The sequence below is a fragment of the Tupaia chinensis genome, unplaced genomic scaffold (assembly GCF_000334495.1).
Source record: "Tupaia chinensis unplaced genomic scaffold, TupChi_1.0 Scaffold000272_1, whole genome shotgun sequence".
NCBI classification, from domain to species: domain Eukaryota; kingdom Metazoa; phylum Chordata; class Mammalia; order Scandentia; family Tupaiidae; genus Tupaia; species Tupaia belangeri.
In genome coordinates, this window is record NW_006159754.1 from 6,823,528 (window position 1) to 6,837,593 (window position 14,066).

The 14,066-nt window shown below is 41.8% G+C and overlaps 1 protein-coding gene and 1 long non-coding RNA gene across 6 annotated transcripts in view; one reads left to right on the forward strand and one right to left on the reverse strand.

The window, feature by feature from the left end:
• Positions 1-8,417, reverse strand: part of LOC102499316 (uncharacterized) — a 31,099-nt gene extending 22,682 nt beyond the window's left edge. For all 4 annotated transcript variants that reach the window (XR_001370450.1, XR_334716.1, XR_001370449.1 and 1 more), the window contains exon 1: positions 7,892-8,417. This is a non-coding gene — a long non-coding RNA (uncharacterized LOC102499316). The remainder of the gene's footprint in view (positions 1-7,891) is intronic.
• Positions 1-14,066, forward strand: part of KCNAB1 (potassium voltage-gated channel subfamily A regulatory beta subunit 1) — a 423,260-nt gene that overhangs the window by 146,115 nt on the left and 263,079 nt on the right. The window lies entirely within an intron of this gene.

Genomic DNA, 14,066 nt, shown 5'->3' on the forward strand with positions numbered 1-14,066 from the left:
AATGTAAGGTGCTGGAGATTTTCCCTGGGTAAGGCTGTAGCTTGAGTTTTTAGTCAGACTTAGAAACTCCCATTTGCTGGGTGTAGAACCAGTGTAATAAAGTTTAAAAGTTTTATCTCAGCCTTGGCAATTACTATAAAAGCAGATACTGCCCGAATCTGTTCTGCTTCCTTCTGCCCGTCGCTAACACCTACCAGGTATATTTCGTTTTTTATCCTTCCTACAAAGATCTAATATAAATTAGAAGATTGCAGATGATAATTTTTTTTTAAAAAAGTAGATATTCATAAAGATAGAGCCATATTTAAAATACCCGTGTCTTGGCCCAGCCTGTTGGTGCAGTTGGTGGTTGGTGACCAAGACATGGGTAAAACTAAACAGCAGTGCTGGGAGCCACATGACTAACCTTGGGTTCAGATTCCTGGGCTGGCTCTAAAATACACCAGGTGTGCATGCGTGACCAAGATTCTGATGAGCTGGAGGACCTGGGAGAAGGGATCGCAGTGCAACAGAACCTTGCTGAGGATGCTTCTCACTCTTTCTCTCTCTCTCGTGTGGATGCACATGCTCTCTATCATGGAAAACAAAACAAAACAACCAAAAAAAAAAAAAAACCTTAAAAAGAATTTAAACTCTCCTGGTTCAAAAAATACATCTTCCTCTAAATTTCATGACTGTAATCAGTGAGACAAAGGAATCTGATCCTCCTTAGCACTTTGGGTCCTGGGAGATGTAGCAGCACTTTTTTTTCCACCACGATTCGATGCATCTATGCACATCATATAACAGAACTTAACCCTTCTGTCAAGCTCATATTGTCCCTGCTTTATTAACGTTGTCATAGCAGTGTTGTGGAGGAGGAAAGAAGGAGTCTTTTGCAGGGATGTGATATTCTTTTTCTAAACCTTTCTATTAAATATTATTCACTTGAAGCCATTAGGTTGGCCCATTGTTTTAATCACAAAGCAGCTTTTATTCTTAATAAAATTTCTGCAGATTCTGACATACATTTCAAATGTTTTAAATCTGATGCATTTTCTCTCCATGAAACTCTCTCTCCCACACCAGTGGAGAAAAGCTGGTTGTTCCTCAATTCTTTGCATCCCCCTTCCCACAGCTCTTCAAGAGTTTAATCTTCAAATCTTAATATTCTAGGCTCTTCACTGATCACTGATCAGAAATCATTTAAGTCTGTATACCCTCTCTTAGCATATAAACCAACAGTACCAGGTTGCTTCACATTTGCAGAGCAATAGTGGTTACAGATCAAAGTGAGTTACAAGATTCACGGGAAACTCAGAAATCAGGAGAATCAAGAGTTAAAACTCAATCTCGGACTATAATTCGCTCTCTTGTGGCCAGATACTGTTTCCTACAGGCTGAAAGAGATGCAATGCTTGAGTAAGAGGGAATGAAGAAATGATTCCGTTGGGACCTTGCTGATTTGGAAATATGCGACCACCCTGAACTATAGAGGTAGACTGTGGAGTGTGAGTTAGCATGCAACCATGGAGGCAAAAATTCCAAAATAAAAATGAGAGGATATTGAGACAGGATTCCACACAGGGCTAGATAACTCTACATGCATTTTCAATCTGGTAGCATCTGTTTATAGAGACAGGATGGTGTATTTGGAGTTGACAGTGAGCACCAAGCCTCCCTAGTAGTACATTGAGGATAGAAAGGAAGAGCTTGACCTACCTCCCAAATTATTGCCGGAAAGGTCTGTGTTCTAACCCAGAAAAGACATTTTCCTTAGGCCTGATGCAAATACAGCAACGACAAGATTGATTCATGTTGATAGCAGACAAGAAAAATAAACAAGTTGAAACCTGCGTGTTAATTGTGCAAACAAATTCTGCCAGATTACAGGTCATTGATGGGCATTAATAATGCAAATGGGGTGAGTTCTTTAGTTTCATTTTTTAGCAGAAAGGCAATATTATCATGTGAAAATACTATTGATCAAAGTATTTGGCCTTAATTTAACAATGATTAAGTTTAGAAATAGAAACATTCATTAAGTCTTCATTTATAATTTTACTTGTTCGTTGTTCTTGCTAAGGATATTAGCCTGGTCTATACTTGTTTTCAGATGGAGTAGGGCTTGACAAAATAGAAATACTAATTATCAGAATGTCTGAATAACATTAATTACCAATAAAATCATTGATTTTATTTTTTGCTTTTTAAGAGTTCAAGCTATTAGAAATCTTCCTTGAGGCAGGAAAAAGTGCATCTTTGGGTATTAATAGGCAAATTTATATCCAGCTGAAGGAGGTAACAGACATATTAGAGGTGACTTTTTCTGCCAAGTGTGTATCTCATATATCTAGTCTATCATTTGTATTGAGGGTGTGTATGTGTGTGTGTGTGTGTGTGTGTGTATGCAGGTATGTTTGTGGTGCACACACTCTTGGGGTAGTAGGGGTGAAGGACTTAGGGAAACCTGGGGTAGTAGCTCAGGACACTGTAGTACCTATTTAACCAGCTTCATCTTTACTAGCAATATCTTTAAGATGGATCTTGTCATCCTTTTAGGACTTGAGGGTTGTTTTGAAGATTGCATGAAATAGTATGTGAAAAATACCACTACCATTATAATCTGTCATTAACATCAACATAGAACAGAATAAGGCATCATAAAGAAATAAAGATCTTTGGGACCAGCAGTTGGCGTAATGGCTATGTCGCTGGACTCCCATGTGGTCGACCACGGTTCAAGTCCTGGACCCAGTGGCTTAAACTCATGCCGGGCAGGTGTGCATGCATGCCCAAGATCCCAAAAGGAGAATGGAGGAGAAGGAATTGCAGCATGATCATCCCCCCTTGGGGGTGATTTCTTGCTTTCTATCTCTCTGTCTTTCTGGTGAGTGCACGTGCCCTATAGTAAAAACCTCTTCAAAAAAAAAAAAAAAAGAAAAAAGAAATGAAGATCTTGGAGCATGATATTTTTGCAAGAGGTCCTGTTTTAATTTTTCTCTTTAAAATATTCCTATTTAAATATCCTCATCCTAGCTCAGTAGTAGTCTGGTGTATTGTAGATAACCAGTGATCATTAAAATTGGGTGGATGAGTGAATGCATATATGCATGATCCGGTCTTCATAAGATTCAGTCTTCCGTGGGATTATATTACAACAGAACCCTTATGGCTTCCAGCACAGGCTTAATACTCTATAAAACCACCTTCTTTATATCCATAATGGGTCTGCCCTCTGGGGAAAGGATTTTTGTTTTGGCCTTGGCTACTGAAGAGCCCAACCTATCCTTGGTATCCCTGAAATTATTCTGCCACAATGACCAGAAGCTAATAGTTATAAAAGAGTTTCTGTTGTATCTGTGAACACACCCAGCCTCGTTGTAGAAAAGAATTTAAGGTGGCTCTCAAAATTGCATAGATTACAAGAGAAAAGACAACTGAGACAACGGAGTAGAGATAGGAATTAAGGATGCTTGAATCAATTTGTCTTGTTCAGACACTGAAGAGTGTACATGAATGCAGCCTCTGTGGTGAATGTGGTCATGCACTGGACTGCACTGCTGGAAACCACAGGGCAACTGCAGTTTCTGGCCCTGATGGCTTAAACACGGCAGGTTTAATGTGCTAGTGCCCAAGATCTGATGAACTGGAGGTTTGGAGAAAGGGAATTGTGGCATGACCAGACCCTGTGGAAGGTGCTTTTCTCTCTCTAACTCCTGCTCTCATACATACACATATTCTATCATGAATGAAGGGGGGATAAAAGCATATGCATGCCCTCAGGAAACAGCCACTGGCTATTCACTGTGCTGTTCCAAAAGAGAAAGCGCAGCTATGTGTAAGGTCTTGGGGGAGAATTGTGGAGGGACAGCTTTCTCCTGGTTTTGTTAGTCTTCTGCTAAGAATGTGAGTCCATGTAAAAGGATGATTACCAAGTGATCACTTGATCCTTTACAAAGAGGGGGCAATGAAAGCCAAGTGGTTTATGAAACTATATTCTTTAAAATAGTGAACAGAACAGGTTACAAAAAGAAAATATCTGCTTGCGTACTATACTTTAGGTATGAATCATTTATACTGATTAATATTTACTGGTTTGTATTGTTCAAGTAACAAAAACGATGTAAACATTCCACAATTTTTTCACCAACTTGGATTTTAGGTATTGATCAGAACATGATGTAAGATGAGGCACACTGAGTCTTTTCCATGTGGCATGTCTGGGCACTGTTGTGGTGAGTTCATTTGAAGATACTAACGTGTGGGATTTCTTCCTGCCTATCTTCACTTTTCTACCTAGAAAGCTTAAGTAGATTATGCTCTTTTATTTGGAAAGTGAGATTTTTGTTTCTAAATGTCTAAGCCCATTGCAGAAAATCAAGTTTGAGACAAAAGGCATTTCAGAGTAGGCTGAGATTCTGCTGGTGAGGAGGTTTAATGGGAAGTCAATGGGCCTTGTGAGACTTGCTCCCTGCAACATCCGGGGCACAGGATTAGATCTCAGAAGGAATAGCCTTCTGGTGGTAGAGAGATTAGATCCCTAGTCAGAGGTTCCCAATCTCTCCCAGGTTGTGAAGCCCCCTACCTGACCTGAAAGCAACCGAATCAAGGACATATGGTCTGGGACAAAGGCCGTCTCTGTGGTAACAGACACAGATGACAGTGATGTGCAGAATCATGGCTAATCATGTGGTAACCATGGACAGATTCCCTGCAGTTGGGAATGTAGGACCCTAGCCCAACCCCAGAAGCATCCACATGGGTGAGCAGCAAGGAAGCCCATATGTCTGACAGTTCAGTTTCCTGTCAGCTTGGCAGAAGTGACTCCCTAAACTGAAATTAAGTTAATTCATAGAAGAATGCTAACACACTGTATTTCTTGTGTACCCGAGTTTGTGGCATAAGATTCTTACCTGCTTTGTGTGCATTTTGGAAGATGGTAGGGAAGAGCAGAAAAGCAACACAGGCATTATTTTAATGGGAAACCAGCCAACCAAACTATGGGGACAGAGATGAGGACATCTGCTTTGTACTGCAGAGAGAGATGAATCTCCAGACTCAGTCATGCAGCGACTGTACTGATTTGATTTTAGAACAGAAGTTATTTTTATAAAAATAGAGAACTTTTTTAATTTTGGAATTTCTCTCTCTGTCTCCTCTCTCTGTCTCCCTCTCTCTCTTTTGGTTGTTTCACCTTCACAAGAATAAAAAAACCACTTACTGATTAGAAGCTCCTCTTACCAGTACACTTATTTCTCAAAAGAATGATTAAATAGTATCTCCACTTAGAGCAAATGTTAAAATTGAAGTTGAATTTGGTAGTGCAGAAGAATGTAAATAGAAAATTAAAGGCTCTGAAATCATCCTAGTGCTGTTATCTCCTCCCTAAGGGAGGAAAACTCAAGGTGGCTCAGTTATCTCTGGACCAAGGAAGGTAAGAATATTTCTTTGGGAGGCCATTGTTTGGCTGCATTATTACTAAAATATATATCATTCCAATCATAATGTAGCAAGAGGACAGGATCTGTCTCATTACTAAAACTGTTGTCATTAAACTTTTTTATAATGAATTGTGATTATTGTGGATAGAGTAGGGCTTTTACACAAATAATCCCTAACAGAGTATCATACGCATAGTTATGAATATTAAACTATTAAGGTCTATATGAGTTTGAATAAACTGATTTCATTTGACAGGCACTTTCTGGGCACCAGCTCTATGCCAGCACTGTTCTGGGTATTGAGAATAAAGAAGTGAACAACACAGAGATTTTGTCCTTTTTATTTTATTTTGTTTTTTTTATATATAGTTTTTGCTATAGGGCATGTGCACTCACCAGAGAGACAGAATAGCAGGGAGGGCAACTGTAGATACTAGAGCTAGTACTGCAGCTGTGGGGGTAATAGGGGGTGGGTAATGGAAGGGAGGAAGAAGAACAGGGAATAACCATTTTTAAAAAATATTTTTTAAAGAGGTTTTTGCTATAGGGCACATGCGCTCACCAGAAAGACAGAGAGAAACAGAGAGACAGAAAGTGAGAGATCACCCTCCCAAGGGGGATGACCACACCGCAATTCCTTCTCCTCCATTCTCCTCTTGGGATCTTGAGAATCGCATGCACACGCACCCGGCGTGAGTTCAAGCCACTGGGTCTGGGACTTGAACCATGGTCAACTACATGGGAGTCCAGCGACATAGCTATTACGCAAACTGCTGGTCCCAGGGAATAACCATTTAATTGACATAAAAATGAAAAAATAGATTAGGAAATAGGTAACTGTTTTTGTGAAACAGATTTTAGCTCTCACCACACAAATGAAACAACCATGTGAGACGGTCCATAGGCTAATCTGTATGTGGCTGTATTTATCACTGCAGCTCATAACTTTTTGTAAACCTCAAATATACACAAAATTTATTTGTTTATAATAAAAAATAATAGGTAAGGACTTTTTAAAGTAACTTTTGATCATAGGCTGGAAGAAAGTGAATCTTTAAGTATCTGGGGGAAGATCAGTCCAGGCAAAGGAAACTGCACGTGCAAGGGCAGTTGAGTGTTCGTGATCTGAGGAGCAGTTGGAGAACATCAAGGTTGGAAGAGGTTGTCAGAGGACGGGATCAAGTGCAAGTCAAGGGTCTCATGGGCCCTGGTGGAGCCTTTGGGTTTTATTCTGGGTAGGATGAAGTCACTGAAGGATTTTGAGCTGAAGAGTGACATGATCTGAATTACGCTTGATAGGATTGCTCAAGTCTCTTGGTGGAGACTAGCCTGTAGGGGTATGAGAGCAGATTGAGAGGCCAATCAGGAGGGTGTTGCAGTCATGTTCATGAGGATAATGGTGCTTTAAACTAGGGAAGTAATGAGAAGTGGTAGCTAAGCCCAGGCTAGTGGTGACGTTCTGTTACATACAGAGCTTCCAACCCGAGGCTGCTTACTGCAGTGGTTAACCTTGAGTTTGAATGCAGCACTGCCACTTACACACTTCTTTGATGCCGGGCAGGCTTTTTATCAGTAAAATATAGATGATGCCAGTGTCTGTCAGACAGGTTGTTAGGATTAAATAAAGGGTTTATCACAGCATGGATGTGAACATTTTAATTTTATCTTGTTAATGTTTGAAAGCATCTTACTGTCAACAGGATTTTTGTGATCATGTTTCTTTGTTATGAACAGTATTATTAAGTAGATGGTACGTTTTCCAACTGATGGTGTGTTGGAATTTAGAAAGTATGAGATGTAAAAATTGGCATGCAAATATACTAAGACTTTATTAGCATTAGCTTTCAGCTTCTCAGTATAAGCTCTTGATACCCTTTTAGTTGGGGGTTCACTATTTTTCCTCTTCTAAGAGAAAAGGATCACCTCATTTAAAATTGGAAAGTGAACATTTCATCAGAGAATTTATTAGTAATTTACTTTTTTGGTTCCTTGCCTCATTCTCTTTAGTTCTATGCTGGGTTATAGACAATAAATCAAACTTTAAAAATAAAAAATGCAGATGCAGCTTTACTAGCTTGAATGAGGCTGCTGTTTTCTTTGCCACAGAGATCTCAGCTCTCTTTAATTTGGGTATGGCAGTGGTGGCCCTCACAAACAGCCATAGCACAGGCTCCTAGGACCTGTAAGTCCATGTTAGTCCTCATGTTCTGTGAAAGTCAGCAAATTTAGTTCTTACTGGTTGTCTCTATAGCGCATGGGAGGGTCTATGCATAGGGGAGCTTTTATTCTTATCAGGGAAGCAAGATTTGCCTGCTTATAGCAGTTCAGGAAAACATAAGACAATATTAAATAGATTGCTTCATAACATTGAAATATACCAATTATATCAAGAATGTCATACACCATAAAGCTGGGATTCACCCAATCTTGTGATTAAAGAAGAAAAGAAGCATCTGGCTTATACTTACCAAAGGAGGAGTGAGGATAAGGCTGGCAGTTCCAATCTTGCTGACAATTTGTGACCAAGCAGATTATCAAGTGTCACAAACCAGAGAATGCAGAGACAGAATACTGAACCTTCACAATTCTAGAAACTAGAGAGACAGATGAGTGACTACTACCGTTTCCTAATGCTCAGGAATGAGATTAGTCTTGTGAATTCTGCTAAGACAGCTGCCAAGTACCGGGGCCAAGCACCTCCTACAGGTCTTGCTGAGAGATGGGATTTCAGCAGAACTTGCTCCAACACCATCTCCACCATCCACACCCTGCACATTAGTGTAGAGAGGACAACTGGAGAGAGAACGAAAGGTCTCCTTGTGTAGGAGTGCAGTGCTTTTCCTCTCCCTACCAACCCCATATAAGGGAATAGGGTATGTCTCTCCCAACTCCAAAGCCAATCGGGAGAAACTCCGAGAGAATCTTCATAAACTCATTGTAACTGTCAGCTATCCTTAGAATCCAAGATGGTGATGAAATGGCATCTTGATAGTTTTCAAGACACTGGCAGCTACCAGAGTACGGAGGATGGATCAGGAGTGAGAGGGCTGGTGGGACATAGGGTGACAGCATGAGGTATGAAGACGTGTGAAGGCAGGACTCCTGCTGGACCTGTAGACCCTGAATACTGAGTACAAAGTGATGAGACTTCAGGCTGCAGGCATCTGGGTAGGACAGAGGCCATGCATTGGAGGAGTCAGTGAGAATCTATCAACGGAGGCAAATAGCCTGATCTCATAAAGGCCCCTCCTACTTTCTCAGAACTATCCACCACTGGGGCGGCAGTTAGGTCTCAGGCAGGGAGAGCACTGGGACACTCCATAAGCAGAGCAGAAAGGAGACTTCTCTGTTTCCCCTGTTCTCCTGGACCAATGACAGGGTAGAAGGAGAAGGGAGGATGGTATCTGTGGGTCAGATAGAGAAAGACTCCCTTCTTTCTCCATCCTTATGTGTCAATAGCACTTGGACCAGGGTAGGGTCAGAGGTGTGAAGAGGTGAGAGAGGTGGATTAAGTGGACAGTCAATATTTTAAAAGGAGCAGGACTGAGTCTTAGTGAGTCTTGTAAGAAAAGAAATGATTGAAAAGCTATGGAACGGAGCCAGCATAGGCTTAGTAAAAGTGATCACCCAGTGGAAAGGGACGGTAGGTTCAAAGGAGCAGAGTTAAAAACAGTGAATATCAAAATAAAACCAATGATTATACACCAACAAGTTAAGGCAACAGTTGGAGTTGTGGGAAATGGAAAAGGGAAAGATCCATTTACACAGAGTGTTATCAATGAGGCTTCAAAAGATAGGTAGGGGTTGAGTCTTAGTATTGAAGGAGAGAAAATGACGCGGGGAGCACAGATGGCTCATGTTGGACAGTGAGGCCACCAACCTGGCTGAAGCAGAGACTGGGAGTGTGACAAACCGCACACACACCTGGACCAGAGGTGCCCAGGCTCCTGGATATGAAGTGATTGCATACTCTTTTTTTATTTTAATTTAATTATTTGTTGAGAGACAGACAAGCACCTTCAACAGTTTCTTCATACTGTGATCCACGCTTAGTCTTAGTCAGCCTGGATCGTGGGCAGGCAGGGGTGCATGCCCAGTGTGCACAGGGAGGTCCTGGGATGTGAACACAGGACCTTCCGCGTGGTTCACTTTTATTCTACTGTGCCCCTGCCTGGCTCTGTCATTGCATATTCATTAGCTCTGAGTGACATGGTAGTAAGATTGCCTTAGGAAGATGGCTGGCACATGAGAGAGGAGAGAGGCAGCAAAAGTGTCTCTTGGGAAATTATTCACACCTGCAGGTGTGGGACTGAGACCCAGCAGCATACCTGTGGCTTGTTACAGCTGCATCGTTCCTTGACCCTCATGTACTGACCAGAAGAAGTGCACTTTTGTGCTTGAGTCCCTGCCTTTAGGCATTTAAAATGCACACTGAGTTGAGGAGTACTTGAGACTCTGCAGCCGAGTGACAATTTTCAGTTCAGAAGCCAAGTCACTGTGTCCTCACATGGACAGCAATCGACTTTAGAGCACCCCACCCATCACAGGATTTATTTATGCGTTTTATTTTTCTCCTCTTATCTGTAATTTTAAGCTATTCTATACCCCCTCCTCCGAAATGCATTAGTAACTATGGGAACGTGATGCTGCCGTAATGAGCAGGGCTTAGTGACAGGCACAATTGCAGTGTTAAATTGATTTTATGTGATGGCTGGCAGTACTGAGTAAAACAGCTGACAGCTATTGCGACCATATTTATGTAGAACATCCCTTCTAGAAGGCGATGTGGATATTAAACTCAAGACAAGAAATAGGGCCACATCTTTACCTTGAAGAAGACAAGTTCTCAGAGGTTTTCAGTAGCATGAAATAATAAATTGGTGCGAGTACTAGAAAGAAGGAGACTTTTAATATGCCAAAAACATACGCAATTTTTCCAAAGTATGGATATCCAAAGGCCAATTGTGAAACTCTCAAATAGCTCTGTGGGACCCTTGCGTTCTCCTCAAGGAAAGGAGGGTGTCAGCAGCTGCTCTTTCGGACAGAAATGGCTGCAAGCCCAACTCCAGCAAGAACTAGCCCTGCAGCCTTCACCTGCTTTGTGACCCCTGCATCCTACCCAGTGTCTCAAACTGGGATCTTTTCCATCCTTTTGCGGTTCCTCAGAAAATACTCATTATCTTCCACTCTTAGAGCATCCATAAAAAAAAAAAAAAAAAAAAGTAGTTCAGATTCATATATTTACATGAAATTCAATAGAATAATTTAAGAAAATTATAATCCACAGTTAAACCAGTGTGAAAAGTGCCTTGGGGCCAACCAGGTGGCATTGGTTACAACAGCTGGATCCCACATGGCCAACTGTACAGTTTGAATTTTGGACCTGACCACTTGAAAAACTTACTGGGAGACCAGCATATGGCATAGTGATTACGTTGCTTGACTCCCCCATGGCCGACCGTGGTTTCAGTCCCGGACCTGGTGGCTTGAAAATCACGCCAGGTGCGTATGCATATGTGTGCCCAAGATCCTGAATGGAGAACAGAGGAGATGGGATTGTGATGTGACCATCCCCCCGGGGGATGAATTCTCACTTTCCATCTAACTGTCTCTATCTCTGTTTATTCACACCTGCAGGTGTGGGACTGAGACCCAGCAGCATACCTGTGGCTTGTTACAGCTGCATCGTTCCTTGACCCTCATGTACTGACCAGAAGAAGTGCACTTTTGTGCTTGAGTCCCTGCCTTTAGGCATTTAAAATGCACACTGAGTTGAGGAGTACTTGAGACTCTGCAGCCGAGTGACAATTTTCAGTTCAGAAGCCAAGTCACTGTGTCCTCACATGGACAGCAATCGACTTTAGAGCACCCCACCCATCACAGGATTTATTTATGCGTTTTATTTTTCTCCTCTTATCTGTAATTTTAAGCTATTCTATACCCCCTCCTCCGAAATGCATTAGTAACTATGGGAACGTGATGCTGCCGTAATGAGCAGGGCTTAGTGACAGGCACAATTGCAGTGTTAAATTGATTTTATGTGATGGCTGGCAGTACTGAGTAAAACAGCTGACAGCTATTGCGACCATATTTATGTAGAACATCCCTTCTAGAAGGCGATGTGGATATTAAACTCAAGACAAGAAATAGGGCCACATCTTTACCTTGAAGAAGACAAGTTCTCAGAGGTTTTCAGTAGCATGAAATAATAAATTGGTGCGAGTACTAGAAAGAAGGAGACTTTTAATATGCCAAAAACATACGCAATTTTTCCAAAGTATGGATATCCAAAGGCCAATTGTGAAACTCTCAAATAGCTCTGTGGGACCCTTGCGTTCTCCTCAAGGAAAGGAGGGTGTCAGCAGCTGCTCTTTCGGACAGAAATGGCTGCAAGCCCAACTCCAGCAAGAACTAGCCCTGCAGCCTTCACCTGCTTTGTGACCCCTGCATCCTACCCAGTGTCTCAAACTGGGATCTTTTCCATCCTTTTGCGGTTCCTCAGAAAATACTCATTATCTTCCCCTCTTAGAGCATCCATAAAAAAAAAAAAAAAAAAAGTAGTTCAGATTCATATATTTACATGAAATTCAATAGAATAATTTAAGAAAATTATAATCCACAGTTAAACCAGTGTGAAAAGTGCCTTGGGGCCAACCAGGTGGCATTGGTTACAACAGCTGGATCCCACATGGCCAACTGTACAGTTTGAATTTTGGACCTGACCACTTGAAAAACTTACTGGGAGACCAGCATATGGCATAGTGATTACGTTGCTTGACTCCCCCATGGCCGACCGTGGTTTCAGTCCCGGACCTGGTGGCTTGAAAATCACGCCAGGTGCGTATGCATATGTGTGCCCAAGATCCTGAATGGAGAACAGAGGAGATGGGATTGTGATGTGACCATCCCCCCGGGGGATGAATTCTCACTTTCCATCTAACTGTCTCTATCTCTGTCTCTCTCCAGTGAGTGCATGTACCCTAAGGCTAAGGAAAAAAATCTTAAAAAAAGAAAAGAGGAAAGCAAAGAAGAAAGAAAGGAAGAAAAGAAGAAAAAGGAAAAGAAGAGAAAAGAGGAAAGAAAAAGAAAAATATATACTGGGCTCATGAGTGCTTAAAATTCTGAGAAGAGAATGTAGGGGAAGGAATAGCAGGCTGGCCAACCACTCCTGGGGAGGAGGGGGAGCAGTGATTTCTCACTTTCTCTTTCTCTTTTTCCATCTTTATCTCTCTCCAGCAAGCATATGTATCTTAAAGCAAGCTAAAATAAATAAATATATAAAAGGCACATGTGTTCACCAGAGGAAAAGAAAAAAGGGAAAGTGAAAAATTACTCCCAGGGGATGGGGGTGGGGGTGGGATGGCACATGGCCACACCACAATCATTTCTCCTTTCAGAATCTTGGGCACACAGCCACATGTCCATGGCATGATTTTCAAGCTGCTGGGTCCAGACCTTGACCCACAGAGTCAGCCATGTGGGATCCAGCACCTTAACCTCTGTGCCACTGGCTGACCCTAAATTGTTTTTTATTAAAGTTTATTCCTTCTGTGATATAGTGAGAGAGACAGCATCCTCAATAAGGTTTTGTTGAAATCCACCCCTTCCACCTCAGCCTTCAGCCAGCCCTGTGTCATTGGCATGCATGTGCCTGACAGACTCAGGAGAGGTCTCCAGACTAGACCTGGGAACTTGTGCACGTGGGATTCCCTTGCAGAGCGCCGTATCTTACTGCTGTACCACTGCCTAGCCCCTTGGTTCTAATGTGTTTTATAGTTCACGGATACATTTGATGAACTGCAAAAGGAAATGCAGGTGTTTGGAAGGACTTCCTCCCTCCCATATGTCACTGACTACTATGGCAGGCTGAGTAATGCCCTAAAAAATCCAGGTCCTAATCCTTGGAGCCTGTGACTGTTTATGCAGATGTGATTAAATTACGGACTCTGGATTTTGAGATGGGGGATTATCCTGGATTATCTAGGAAGGTCTTAAATATGATCACAAGTGGCCTGACAAGAGTGAAGCAGAGAGCGGTTTGACTACAGAAGAGTCAGACAGAGGTGACACGGTGACAGAAGAGTGAGAGATCTCAAGATGTTACTCCGCTTGGGTGAAGGTGGAAGAAGCCTTTCTTGCCCATCCCATTAGAAGTGTTCTCTCTCTCAGCTCTGTGTGTGACACTTGTATGCCACTTATTTCTAGCATGTGAATATCTTATCTGCCAACTTGATAGATCCCTGAAGGACAGGGATCTCATTTATTCTTTCCTGTGATTGATTCAGTCAAAATTTGAGTACCACCCCTCCTGGGTGTAATTCAAAGTACTTGAGGGGTAGAGTTGGAGATGGGAGTGGAAAGGGAAAAATATAAATTTATGTGTGTTAAGTGTCAAAAAAAATACAGGAGGGAAGTTAGCAAGTTTTCAGTTCTTTTCATCTACTAGACACTCGCTAAGTGCTTACTTAACATTTATTCTCATTAAAACTCCCAACATCTCGATGGGTTGGTACTATTATCTCTATTTTTATAGGCAAATTGAAGCTCAGAGAGGAAACTTGTTCAAGGTCACCTAACTATCCCAACTCCACAGGCCAGCTTCTTACTAATTCTACTTTGTGGTCTCAGAATGTCTACTGGACC